Source organism: Chenopodium album, chromosome 3, assembly GCF_948465745.1.
Source record: "Chenopodium album chromosome 3, dcCheAlbu1.1, whole genome shotgun sequence".
In the NCBI taxonomy this organism is placed as follows: domain Eukaryota; kingdom Viridiplantae; phylum Streptophyta; class Magnoliopsida; order Caryophyllales; family Amaranthaceae; genus Chenopodium; species Chenopodium album.
This window is the reverse complement of record NC_137836.1, coordinates 21,897,374-21,911,768: the sequence shown is the minus strand read 5'-3', so window position 1 is coordinate 21,911,768 and position 14,395 is coordinate 21,897,374. Positions and strand designations below refer to the sequence as shown.

Sequence of the window (14,395 nt, the reverse complement as noted above, 5' to 3'; positions counted from 1 at the left end):
AGGTCCAATCTAGCCACCTTCCGGGGTTCATTGGCTTCTCCTAACATAGCCTCTATGCTTCCACATTAGAACCATATACTAGGAGGTGCTATCAAATAACGATCAATACAAATGAATCTTGCTAGGTCCGCTATTGCATCTTCTAACAATAATTCATCCCCAATCTACAACTAACAACATGAATTTTGCAAGTAGATTGAAGAATATCAAGCATATAAATACTTTAATCACAAATAAATCAATTCCAAACCGTAGAACATGCTCAAAATCCAACTACACCACAACCATCCCCTTAATGGGGAAATTACTCACTAATCATGATAATAACAAGATTAATTAACAAATAACCAAGACTCAACATGATTAACAAGCAACACTAACAACTAAAACAATAACAAAAGAAAGTAAATAAAATAGATCGAGGAGAGAGAGTTAGAGATTCTCATTGATTGAAGATGAAAGTCTACAAACAAGATGATCAATCTTCTTCTTCAAAATCCAAGCCCAACAATAGTGAAACCCTCACTTTCTCTTTCCAAAACTACTCTAATCCTAAGCTAAACCTAGAGAGAGAATCTCTCCTAAAACTAATTAAGAAAATAGAATAATAGTTCTCTCACTAATTACCCAAAATGGGTATATATACAAAGTTAATAAGAGAAAATAAATAAATAAATAAATATAAATAAATAAAAAGAGGAAATAAATAAAGAAAGAAAGAAAGAAAAAGAAAAAGGGAAAGAGTAATTAAAAATAAAAGGAAAAGAAAATAACAAAAACCCACCAATCCCACCAAAACCATCAGACCCTATTCTTCTTCTTTGATATTTCGGCTGCTCTTGAATGGGGAAATAATCCCAAGCTTTGTGCCTCACCAAAATAGCTTCAGCAATCATCATCATCAAATCAACACCGTTCGTCATCATCATCTCCTATCATTGAGCATCAATCAAGGCTGTTCGATTTTTATTAAAATCACGTGTGAAGCTCGTGGAGTGGTTCAATCAAACCAGAGGTTGGTTCGGTCGAACCATGGGTGTGCGTGTTCGACCGCTCCTCTTCAAATAAGAAAACTTCCAATGTTTCTGACTCTTTTGGCACTTCGACTGAACTCTTTGACGGTTTGCCCGAACCTTGAGAATTTGCTCTGATTTTATGGGTGTTGTTTGCATGAATTGCTGCTGCGGTAATTGATGATGGGTGCTTGCGAGAGACAGGGTGTTTTGATGTGGCTGATTGTGGGTTGGTTGCGCGGTGATGGTGGCAGCAGGGGGTTCCAAAATGGTGGTTGCGTGAGCAAGGCTGTTGGTGGTCTTGATGGATGCGAACTGAGATTGGTGATAAGGTGGCTGCTCTGTTGGTGGTGAGAGCTGCAGCATGAGGCTGCTATGGCTGAAGGTGGGAATTGGTGGTTGCGTGAGGGTAACGACAGGTGTTGCGCGGCTGGGCCGTGCTGCTCTAGGAGGCTGGTGGTTGTGTTGGTTGGACTGTGATGTGTCTATTTTATATAGTATTTTACCCCCGTCCCTTGGTCGTAATTAGTAGTGTTTTTGGCTCTTTAGAGCCACTTTTAATACTAATTGGTGTTTTATAGTGTTTTCGTAGTTTGGTTGACTTTTGCAGGGATTTGCACTTTTGGAGCATTTTCCCGAGATATTATGGAGCAATTACGAGCATTGGAGAAGTACGACCAGTTTTTATAGCCCAGGGCCGGTTAGAGCCATCGAATCGGTGATTAAGGGCTCGGTATATGTGATACCAGGGCATTTGGATCGAGTATTCAAGACCCGAAGAGGAAACCCAGATTGGCCCGAAGAATTGGAGCCCAATCGTAGTCCAAATAGTGGCCCAAGAGAGACGTCCGGCTAAAAAGGCTGGCGCCCGGAGACGCGCCCGGCCGGGCGCGAGATTCATACTTGATGAGCAAAAAGGCGCGCCCGATCGGGCGGTGCCTCGCCCGATCGGGCGCGTGTTATTATTAGGAGTTAATTTTAACGTTTAAGTTTGTTTTAGTTGAGGATTCTTACGGAGTATTGACAGGGTAAAGTCGTATCCCCTAATCAAAAGTAATTACCTAAGTCCTCTAACTAAAGTAGATAGGGAAGTAGGGTCGAATCCACATGGAAATAAGTCTTTCTACTCCTAATTAATTATTATAATCTAAATTATCAAGGTAACCAATATTGTTGTAAATAAAGACTATACTACGAAGAATAAGATCGGAGGAAATAAAGTAGGGAGAAATTAAGTATTAAAAGACCTAGGGCATAGTTTCACTAATAAACAATAATCCAGGGCAAATCATAATAAGCAATCATCAATCATTGATCAATCAGATTATAAAGGGTTTTCGCTACGTATTATAATCACAGAGTTAATTTACCGGTATTAAATCTCATCTGTCGAATCTCGACTTAACCATTTATAAATTAGTCCGCCTATTGAAACTAAGCCTAAACATAAATTCTCATATGTCGAATCTCGAATTAATATTGCTAAACTCATACAATTAAATCTGGCCAAACATAATTGCATAGCATTAAATAAATCAATAGGAAATTAACCAAGCATTGATAATCAACAATCACAAATTTACCCCTTCATAATATTTATTAGATCCCCAAAAACCCTAGAAATAAAACTACTCAAGAATCAACATATCTAAACTAGTCAAATAAATAAAGCAAGACATAATCAAAGAAGTAAATAAAATAACTGAAATTAAAAGAGAAGAAATTGTTACCAAAAGAAATCTGGATTAACGAAAGTAATTAAGAACAAAGTTGAGAGAGAATTTAAGAGAGAGAAAATATCCTAAGTAGAGAGAGAAAATCTAAAAGAGAAGGTAAACAAAAATTACGTACATAATTCGTACTTAAACACTCCTAAAACAAAAACTAAAACAAAACTAATCAACTACTTAGAAAAACACGCGCCCGATCGAGCGAAGGGCCGCCCGATTGGGCCCGCCTTTTTACTGTGCCCCTTGCTGGTATGCAGCGCCCGATCGAGCCTACGCTCACCCAATCGGGCGCGCTTCTTCCTTGAGGTTGCTTTTGCGCGCACCCGCCCGATCGGGCGTATGCTTGCCCGATACGCCCGATCGGGCCCGGCTTCTTCTTCGAGGCTTGGATTTTGATTGGGCTCGATTCCTCGGCCCAATCCGGATTTCCTCATCGGGTCTTGATTACTTGATCCAATAGCCCTGGTATCACATACCGAGTCCTTAATCAGTGGTTCTCACCGATCCTGGGCTTCAAGAATGGTCGTGTCCTTCTAGCTTCCGTAGTCGATCCATGAAAACCCGGGAAAATGCTCCAAAAGTACAATTTCCTGTAAAACTCAACTAAAACTACGAAAACACTAGAAAACACAAATTAGTAATAAAAGTGGCCCTAAAGAGCCAAAAACACTACTAATTATGACCACGGGACGAGGGTAAAACACTATACAAATTGGACATATCAAACTCCCCCAAGCCAAACCTTTGCTTGTCCCTAAGCAAAGAGCTCATCAATGAACATATAAAACATGCCGCATCCCAATAAACAAAATCAAGCACAAACGATTCAAGATAAATCTAATGAACATGCTTCAATGTCAATCAATCTCATTCATCTAATCATCCTTCATCCCCAACAATTGTCAAGTAAAGCAAACCACATGAGCATATAGAATTCAAGACTAGTGCTCACGCACTCAACTCTCATTTATGTGGCGAGTAAAAGATGTACTCGATCGCTCTCCAACCAACCCCTTTATTTGTGAACAATGCCCTCCCATCTCACACTCTCGTGTGTTTAAAACAATGATCGCTCAACCTACTAGTCAACTCGAAATATGTCAAATCATAACTTGCATTGATAAACAACACTTTCACATTCATACAACTCTTATGCACAAAGGTCGGAAGGTCTTTAAAGCTTGTAATGTAAGACTAGGGTAAAGGGTAGGACAAATTTGGGAAAATGTGAGAGTAAAGCCATGCTTAAGGGAGCCATATCCTAATAAAACCCAAGGTCACAACAAGTGATGACCAAAACATCTCCAATCACAACTCAACTCCACAAAAGTTGACCAAACAATCATATATACAACACAATCCCAACACTTACATATTCACTCGCAAAATATGATAATATGAAATAGAGTGAATTAAAACAAACTTTGAACCACTTATTCTTTTTCTTTCTTTTTTTTTTCTTTCAAACTTGAACTCTTTTTTTTTCTTTTTTTTTTTCTTGAACAACCTTCAAATAGAACATTTGAACATATGAGACAACTTTTTTTTTTCTTTGCTTTTTTTTTTCTTTTTTACCTCATATTGGAAATTTTCAACTTTGTAACACAAAACATCAATATTTCCCAATCATAATATCAAAGAACAATCACTCTTCTTTTATTCCCACATTGTGCAAATGATATGCACACCACAACTCCCTCACCTCACCAACTAATAGCTCCCCCAAGCCAAGCTTGGGACTAGTAACCAATGGGGCTCATATAGGCTTGTAATGTGGCTAAATAAACAATAAAAGGGCACAAGCAACAACATGGGTAACAAGAAGGGAACAAATGTATCTAATATCGTCTGAAGGCTTCCTAAAAGAACAAATGCCTTCGTCCTCTTCAAAGTGACCGAGTAGGTGGGTATGCCATAGGTGAAGGGTGGAGGTGGTGGGTAGTGTGGTGAATGATGTTGGGGGGAATGGTCTTGGGGTGATTGGTGGGGTTGTGGTGAAAGGTGAGGTTCTTGAACCTCGCCTTGACCGTTTATCTTAAATGTGTAAGAAGGCTTCCCCTTCTCAAATTTGGTCAAGGCGGGGTTGGGTAAGGTAAATGCTTGGTCTCTCCTACCCGATTGTCGGTGGACTATCCACTAAGTCTCACCTCCCATGGGTTGCACCCAGTTTAGGCTCCCTAAATAAGCTAGGTCCATGAGGGTTGAGCCCACTACTTTCCTATGCCCATCCGGGTTCCAACCTAGGTGTTTTATGGCAATATGGGTCACTAACCCCCCAAAATAGATAGGTTCCCTAGACCTACCCGTTTCGGCCGCATTGACCGCCCTTTGAAAGTGATTGGAAATCCTATGAGGTATGTTTAATTTTTCAGCATTAGGGATTACATAGGATGCCAACAATTCTAATTCATCCCTCCTCACGTTTGCCGGTTCATGCCTCCTAAAAATAGTGAGGCCGGTAAACCTTTGCCAAAACTTTGGGACGGGATGTTGAATCCACGTCCCTTTGGCGTGTTGGAGGTTAGATAAACCCTCCCTAGTGAGTCTCATGTAGACCACGGCAATGTGGTCTTGGGAGGGTTCGATAGGTTTATCCGATTTCAATTCAAACAACTTCCCAAATTCTTTTAGAGTTAATCGCACATCGTTGTTTAATAATCGGAATTGTACATGAGTGATTATAACATTCATTTTAATAACATTAAAACTAGAGATAAATTCTAATGTTAAATAATCATAAGTATCATGATGCATTTGGAAGAAACCACTCATGCCTATACCCTTAAATAATTTTTCTACATATTTATCAAGACCTAATCTAGATAATGTAGGATGATGAACAAAACGGGTTGAGATTACCTGCCTCTCGATGAGAGTGAGCATCCTTGCCCGTTGTTCCGTCGAGGTGATAACAACCTCCTCCCATCCCGGTATTTGAAGCTCCGGGTCGACCATTGGTTGTTGTTGCCTCGAACTTTTGCCCCTTTGTTGTCTAGAACGTTTGGAAGCCATATGTAGGTGGAAAATTGGGTATTGAAGCTTTCTCTCTCTAAGGGTTAGAAGAAATTATGAGATAAAGTGGGAGAAAGTGGGTGGAAAATGTAGAGGGAGGTGTGAGGATTGAGAATATGTAAAAAATTTTAAGGTTTTGATGGGTGAATTGGAGGAGATCTTGGAAAGAAAGTGAGGTTGAAGGTTTGAAAATGGAGGTTTTAGAGAGAGAAAGTGTGAATAAGGAAGAAGAAGTAAGAAAGAAAAAAGAAAAGAGAAAGGGAGAAGGAGGAATAAAACCTCCTGATAAATAGGCGCGCCCGATCGGGCAAGCCTCGCCCGATCGGGCGAAGGTATGTCCTTCAGAAATGTAAAGTGCGCGCCCGATCGGGCGCGAACACGAACCTGAAAATTGCCAATTTGCTTGCCCGATATTTCTTTTTGTGGCACTCGATTTCTCCAAAATTCCACCCAATCGGGCAGATATATCCATTTTATATAGTGTTTTACCCCCGTCCCTTGGTCGTTATTAGTAGTGTTTTTGGCTCTTTCGGGCCGCTTTTATTACTAATTTGTGTGTTCTAGTGTTTTCGTAGTTTTAGTTGTATTTTACAGGAAATTGCACTCTTGGAGCATTTTCCCGGGCTTTATTGGATCGACTACGGAAGCTAGAAGGACACGACCACTTTTGGAGCCAAGGATCGGTGAGAGCCGGTGATTAAGGGCTCGGTAATTGGGATCACGAGGCATTTGGACCAAGTATTCGAGACCCGAGAGGAAACCCGGATTGGGCCGAGAAATCTAGCCCAATCGAAGTTCAAGCCTCGAAGAAGAAGACCGGGCCCGATCGGGCAAGCATACGCCCGATCGGGCGGCTGCGCGCATAAGGACCCTCAAGGAAGAGGCGCGCCCGATCGGGTGAGCTAAGCTCGATCGGGCGCGGCACATCAGTAAAGGGCATTGTAAAAAAGGCGGGCCCGATCGGGCGCGTGTTTTCTTAGAAGCTGATTAGTTTTGTTTTAATTCTTGTTTTAGGAGAGGTTTAAATACGTTTTGTACGGAATTATTAGTTACCTTCTTTCTTAGACTTTCTCTCTCTACTTAGTATTTTTCTCTCTCTTAGAATTCTTTCTCTAAACTTTTGTCCTTAATTCTTCCATTAATTCCAGATTACTTTTTGGTAACAATTTCTTCCCCTTTAATTTCAGTTATTTTATTTACTCCCTTGATTATGCTTTTATTTATTTATTTGATTAGTTTAGTCATGATGATTTGTGAGTAGTTTAATTTCTAGGGTTTATGGGGATCTAATAAATAATATGAAGGGGTAAATTATTGTTGTTGATTATCAATGCTAGATTAATTTCCTATTGATTGATTTAATGCTCTGTGACTAGATTAGGCCTATCTTTTATGCATGAGTTTGACAATATTGATTCAAGAATCGAGAGATGAGAATTAATGTTTAGGTCTAGTTTCAATAGACAGGTTAATTTGTAAATGGTTAAGTCGAGATTCGAGAGATGAGATTTAATACCGGTAAATTAATTGTGTGATTGTAATACGTAGCGAGAGCCCTTTACAATCTAGTTAATTGATGCATTGATGATTGACTATTATTGGTTATTGGTATTGCATGATAATTTCTTATTGGATTGTTTTAATGTTTTACAATTGCGGCTTGTAAAAGTATAGCAATATTAAATTGATGAATCGAGCAGATGTTAATTTGATATTAAAGGCTATTTTCAATAAGAACTTAGATCTAGTAAATTGCGAGAGCCTGTTAGGTCTATGTTGATTAATAAATTGTGAGAGCCTGTTAATCATGTTATTTATGCAATGTCAATGATTGATTACTATGTTTTACCCTGGAGTATTATTTATTGGTGAACCTATGCCCTAGATTTTTTCATATATTGTTTTCTTCCTATTCTCAACCTTAGTAGTTTAGTTTCTTACTTAATTATAATTATTGGTTACTTAAATAATTTAGATTATAATAATTAATTAGGAGTAAAAAGACTTGTTTCCCTGTGGAGATCGACCCTACTTCCCTATCTACTGTAGTTAGTGATTTAGGTAGTTATTTTTTATTAGGGGATACGACTTTACCCTGTCAAAATTTGGCGCCGTTGCCGGGGAAACGGTTTTATTTTTATTTCTGATTGTTTTTGCAGTCTAGATTATTTCTCTTTTGTCTCAGAGAGCATTAGTTCTCTGAGACAAATCTCATATTTGCTTCTAGTTTTTTGTTTATGCCCAGGTGTTCCAGATCAGGTTATATCCCATTCGATCTTAAGATCGAACGTTCCTTCCATATACAGAAAAATCTCTACAAGCAAATCCTGGCGGATTCTGGTGATAATAACAATAATCACCGCGATCCTCCAACTGATTCTAGCGATTTAGAGGCATCATCAGACGCAGAATCAGAGATGACGGCTCCAAAGAAGCTTAGTGATTATTCACAACCAAAGCTTACGAATTTTCCACATCTCACCCCTACTCCGGCTCTTGATGGGGTTCAATTTGAAATTAAACCTCAATTTATAACGATGATAGAGAGGAAGCAATTCAGTGGAGCCAAGGGTGAAGACCCGAATCTTCACATTGTCGACTATTGTCAATATTGCAACACCATCAGGCAAGCCGGGGTCACTCAAGACCAAATCAGGGAGATTCTCTTTCCCTTCTCTTTGACTGGAAAAGCTAAATTGTGGTTTAATGGCTTAAATAGAACTACACTTGGTATAACTGACTGGGAAACTCTTGTCTTGAATTTCTATAACAAGTATTATCCTGCAGAGAGAACAACAGTACTACGGAGCGCAATTCAGAACTTTGCCCAAGAAGCCAATGAGTCTTTATATGAGGCTTGGGAGAGGTTCAAGGACTTACAAAGAGAATGCCCTCACCATAATTTAGCACAATGGCAGTTAATCCAAGCCTTTTATAATGGCATTGGAAATTCCTCTAGAATAATTTTAGACTCTGCAGCTAGTGGGAGATTTATGAATCTTAATGTTGATGATGCAGGTCAGGTTATTGAAGATATGGCGATACACAATTCCCAATATGGGAATCCCAGAGGATTTGCTAACAAGGGGAAGCATAGTGTCGGCTCTGTATCCTTTATGCAAGCTCAATTAACCTCTATTTCCCAAAAATTAGATAACCTGAGCACTGCTAATGTAGCCAATGTTTCTGCGATTAATAAAAATTCTAATGAGGCTTTCTGTGAAAATTGTGGTATTGTAGGTCACTGGGAGCAGGATTGCAGGAGTTCCGTGGAGCAAGTTAATGCCTTCCAAGCTTATAGGCAGAATAACCCATACTCCAACACTTACAATCCTGGGTATCGGAATCATCCATACCTTTCCTATCGGAGCACTAATGTTCAAAATCCACCACCACAAGAACCACAGGCGCCACAGCAACAGCAGCAGAAATATTATCATCCCAATGCTAGCCAAAAGAACCAACCACAACAACCCTCCTCATCTTCCGACCCTTCTCTGGCGGAAATTAGAGCAATGTTGGTCAATATGCAAAAGCACATGGAGAGCAGAGATACGACAATTGATCAAATTTTAGCGCATAATAAAATTGTAGATAATCAAATTGCGCAACTCTCCGCTACTCTACAAGCCCGCCAACAGGGAGCCTTGCCGGCACAGCCTACAAGGCCTACGGATCAAGCATTTGCAATTACTCTAAGGAGTGGTTCGAACTATGAAGGGCCCTCTATGCCCAGAGTTGATGAACCTGTTTTATTAAATACTGCTAATCTTGATTCCATTAAACCAAACAATGTAGTTGATAGCCCTACAGGGCTAAAGGATAATACTAACATATCTAATTCTACATTTCAGGGTACAACTCCAGAGAAGGTGGCTACTCCAGACAAGAATAAGAATGCTCCAAAGCCAATCATCAAACTTCCTTTCCCCAATCGTCAATTGAAGACAAACTTGGATAAGTAGTTTGGTAAGTTCTTGGAGGTGGTTAAAGATTTGAAGGTAACAGTTCCCTTTACTGAATTGATCACACAAATCCCCTCATATGCAAAATTTATGAAAGAAATTTTGACGAGAAAAAGGTCTATTAGTGAGGTAGAGACAGTAGCTTTCACTGCAGAGTGTAGTGCCGTACTTCAAAATAAGTCTCCACCTAAATTAAAAGATCCGGGTAGTTTTTCTATCCCTTGTCATATTGGCAATCTCTTGATTGATAATGCATTATGTGATTTGAGTGCTAGTGTTAGCGTCATGCCATTATCTGTGTGTTCCAAGTTGAATATGGGTAAGTTAAAAGCTACCAATATAACTCTACAAATGGCCGACCGTTCTTTCAAATACCCCTTAGGTGTTTTAGAGGATGTCCCCGTTAGAGTAGGTAAATTTTATATACCTGTGGATTTTGTTGTTCTTGATATGGCTAAAGACATGCAAACCCCAATTATTTTGGGTAGACCATTCCTTAACACTGCAGGAGCAGTCATAGATGTAAGAAGTGGTAAGTTAACACTATCAGTAGGGGACGATAAAGTGGTTTTTAATCTGAATAATGCCCCTAAAAGCTCCATGACTGAGGAGAAATGTTTCAGTGTTAATGTGGTTGTAAATTATTCTAACAAGCCCCAAGCTCTTGAAAACGATCCCTTGGAGGCGGTATCTTGTGTTGCATCCTTTTCAGATGAGATAGACAAATGGCAGAAGGAAATCGATGCAATAGAAAGAGCACTTTACAATGTTGGTCTTGGTTTTGAGGATGAAAAGGTGGAACCGTTAAAGCAAGTTGTGCGAATCGATCCTACGGTAAGTGTTCCGCCAAATCGAGTTGCAAATGTTGAACGCAATGACAATTTGAAGCAACACTCGATCGAAGAAGGATTTTTAGTGCGTAGCATTGAAGATCCCCCAATCCAAGTCAAAGAGGACCCACCAGATAAGATGTTTTGGCGTCCCATAGGGTATGTCAGAAAGCTGAATCGCAGCCTGAACACCGCTAGACCGGGTGAGAAACCACCCGATCAAGCGTTAGGCCAAGGGTCCTAGATATTGTACTTGGTAAGACGGTCGTGCGGGACCTAGATAAACCAGCGCTTTGCGGGAGGCAACCCGTATTTCTTGCTTTCTGTACTATTTCTCCTTTTCTTTAATTTTTATTTTGAGAGGCGAGGAGAGTGAAATTTTACCGTTTATAAGTGTTTTTGAACAGGTATAGGTTTAAGAGGTCGAAAGACTTAGAAAAATTTGAAGACGAAGAAAAGCTAAGGAAATCTGACCGAGCACGGGCCCGATCGGGCGGAGCTCGCCCGATCGGGCGCGAAAGCAAAGGCAAATTCCAGCCTTAATTCAGCCCGATCGGGCGTGGCTGCCTGATCGGGCGCGCTGGGTGAGCTGAACAAGCGAGCAAACCTCGCCCGATCGGGCGAGTTTGCCCGATCGGGCGCGTAAAGAGAGTCAGAAACTCGAGAAAATTTCGCCCGATCGGGCGAGGTTGCCCGATCGGGCACAAATCGAGTGGAGGAAAAGATATGTCGGGCGAAGCTCGCCCGATCGGGCGCGCAACTGCGATTCTGGAATAACAATTATCCGCCCGATCGGGCGAGGCTTGCCCGATCGGGCGCGCCTATTTTTGGCCGTCCCTTATATTTTTCTTCTCCTTTCTTTCCTCATTTCCTCCTTACTTCATCTTCTTCCACTTTACTTTATCTCTCTAAAACCTCCATTTTTATACCTTCAAACCACTTATTCTTCAAGATCCTCTCCAATCCTTCCATCAAAACTAAATTTTTTTTACATATTTCTAATCCTTTCACCTTTCTCTGCAATCTAAACCCAATTTCTACCATTTTCTCTCAACTTTTTCTAAACCCTAAGAGAGAGAAACCACTCAATTCCTATTCTTTACACCATCAATGGCTTTCAAGAGGTCAAGAACGGTGAGGGGCGAAGGCTCAAGGAACCAAGAGGCGAGAATTGACCCGGACTTGCAAATTCCGGGATGGGAGAGGGTGGTCATCACCACCAAGAGCAAAAACAGAGGATGCTTAACCTCATTATGAGGCAGGTAATTCCCACTCGTTTCATTCATCACCCTACCCTCATTAGACTAGGAATTGATAAGCATGTGGAAAAATTATTCAAGGGAGTTGGCATGAGCGGTTTCTTTAACATGCATTACGATACTTATGATTATTTAACCTTAGAATTCGTTTCTAGTTTTAATGTCATAAAATCAAATGCTTTAATTTCTCATGTTCAATTTCGGTTATTCAATAATGATATTAGATTGACTTTGAAAGAGTTTGGTAAAATTTTTGAGTTGAAATCGGATAGGCCTCTTGAACCACCCCAAGACAACATTGTCGTTGTCTACCAATCCCTTACGGGGGATCCTAACTTGAACCTCCAACATGCTAAAGGTACTTGGATACAACATCCCGTGCCAAAGATTTGGCAACGGTTTGTTGGCCTTACCATTTTTGGAAGGCATGAACCCGCAAATGTTAGGCGGGATGAGCTTGAATTACTAGGGTCATACATGATCCCTAGGAGTGAAAAGCTCAATATAGTCCACAAAATGGCCAACCACTTCCAACGGGTGGCCAATGCGGCCGAGGCGGGTAGGTCTAGGGTACCCATTTACTTTGGTGGCCTAGTTACACATATAGCGGTCAAACACCTTAGCTTTGTCCCTAACGATGATGGTAAGGTAGCCGGCCCAACTCTTATGGACCTACCCTATCTAGGTAGCCTTAATTGGGTTAATGTCATGGGAGGGGATACTTGGTGGGTGATTCAACGGGAATCGGGTAGGAGGGATAATGCTTTCACTTTACCCCACCCCACCTTGACCAAATTTGAGAAGGGGAAGCCTTCTTACACTTTTGAGCTCAACGGTCAAGGTGAGGTGCAACCACCTCACCCTTCACCTCAACCCCATCACTCTCCCATTGACCTCTCACCTTCTCACCATTCACCACATTATCCACCACCTCAACCCTTTACATACGATATCCCCACTTCCTCTACCAACTATAACATAGACCCCAACGCCCCTTATGACTTCTCGGCTTTTAGGAGCCAATTGGATAGGATTGAGACGGGGCAAGGGAGAGTTGAGGGTTTGGTTCGGGATTTGGATGCTAGAGTAGGGTCTCTAGATAGAAGGGTAGGTCATGTGGAGAAGAACATAGGGAGGGGTTTATACCCCATGTATGATGACTACGCCCGTCGGGGGGCTATTCCCCCCGATTCACTTGTCCCTGATTGGTTCCAATATCCGCAGGGTGGATATACGAACCCAAGTGCCTTTGGTACCTACGTCGACTGCTCATCGGTCCATGGCTATGGGACCGATGTACCTTTTGGTGGGCTTGGGGGGGAATTTGGACCCTAACTACTTTGCAGGTGGTTCGGGGTATGGTGGTGGTGGCTCTAGCCATGGAGGAGTCGGTTCTAGCCACGACGGGGGCTATTCAAGGATGGATGAGGATGAGGAGTAGGCTACTCTCCCAAGTCAATGAGGGCATTGCTTGATTTGGCTTGGGGGGTGTTCTTTCACTTGGTAATTCTCTTCCTTTTCTCTCTTTATTTGCTTTCTAGTATAGTTTTTATTTGCTTTCCTAGTGTAGTTTTTATTGCTTTCTTATATATAAAAAACACAAAAAAATTGAAAAATAAAAAATTCAAAAATACGTTCCAATGAATTGTAAATCATGCTTCCCTGTGCCCCGTACTTGAGAAAAATTATTTTGATTCTTGGTATTTGATGATGAATATTGTGGATTTGTTGGTCATGATTTGAAGTTTGATTGCTTGGATTCCTAAACAGGCGTCAATTTTGTCCAACTACTTGTGAATATAGTGCTTGACTAGTTGATTTGGTTAGGAAATGTGTGATAGTTCCATAATTCCTGGTATGTCAATGAATTTGAGTATTGATTTGCAACTATGAGTAGTGTTTCATGACTTATTATTATGCACATGAGGAGGACGAAGGCGTTCATTCTTTTAGGTAGCCTTCAGAGTATTTAGATACATTTGTTCCCTTCTTGTTACCCATGTTGTTGCTTGTGCCCTTTTATTGTTTATTTAGCCACATTACGAGCCTACATGAGCCCCATTGGTTACTAGTCCCAAGCTTGGCTTGGGGGAGCTATTAGTGAGTGAGGTGAGGGAGTTTGTAGTGTGCACATTATTTGCACAGTTTGGATGGGCTTTTGAGAAGTTGTTTGTTTTTTTTTATCATGTTTATTTTTGATGAGTTTGAGTGTTATATTTTCTTGGAAAATTAAAGCATGATGTTATGAAAAAAAGAGAAGTTCAAGGAAAAGAATGTGAAAAAAATATAAGTGAACTTCAATAGAAAAAAAAGAAAAAAAAGAAATGTTTAAATGATCTAGTTGGAGGTTGATCAAAAGAAAAAAATTTGAGCCTCAATGGAAAAAAATTCAAGTTTGGAAAATAAGTTTGTTTATTCACTCTACTTCTTCAGTATTATATCTTATGAGTGAAATTGTAAGAGTTGGGTTTATTTATTATGATTGGAGTTTATTTGGTTGATGTTAGAGTTGGTTATGTTGGAGATGTGTATGATCATTATTTTTTTTTATCATGGGTTTATTAGGATTTGGCTCGCATAGCTTTT

General features: G+C 40.4%; 1 non-coding gene across 1 annotated transcript; it reads right to left on the bottom strand.

The window, feature by feature from the left end:
- Window positions 1-8,553: 8,553 nt before the first annotated feature.
- LOC145625964 (small nucleolar RNA R71) lies at window positions 8,554-8,660 on the bottom strand. Its single transcript, XR_014110854.1, has one exon. It is a non-coding gene; the product is annotated as a small nucleolar RNA R71 (small nucleolar RNA).
- Window positions 8,661-14,395: the final 5,735 nt, after the last annotated feature.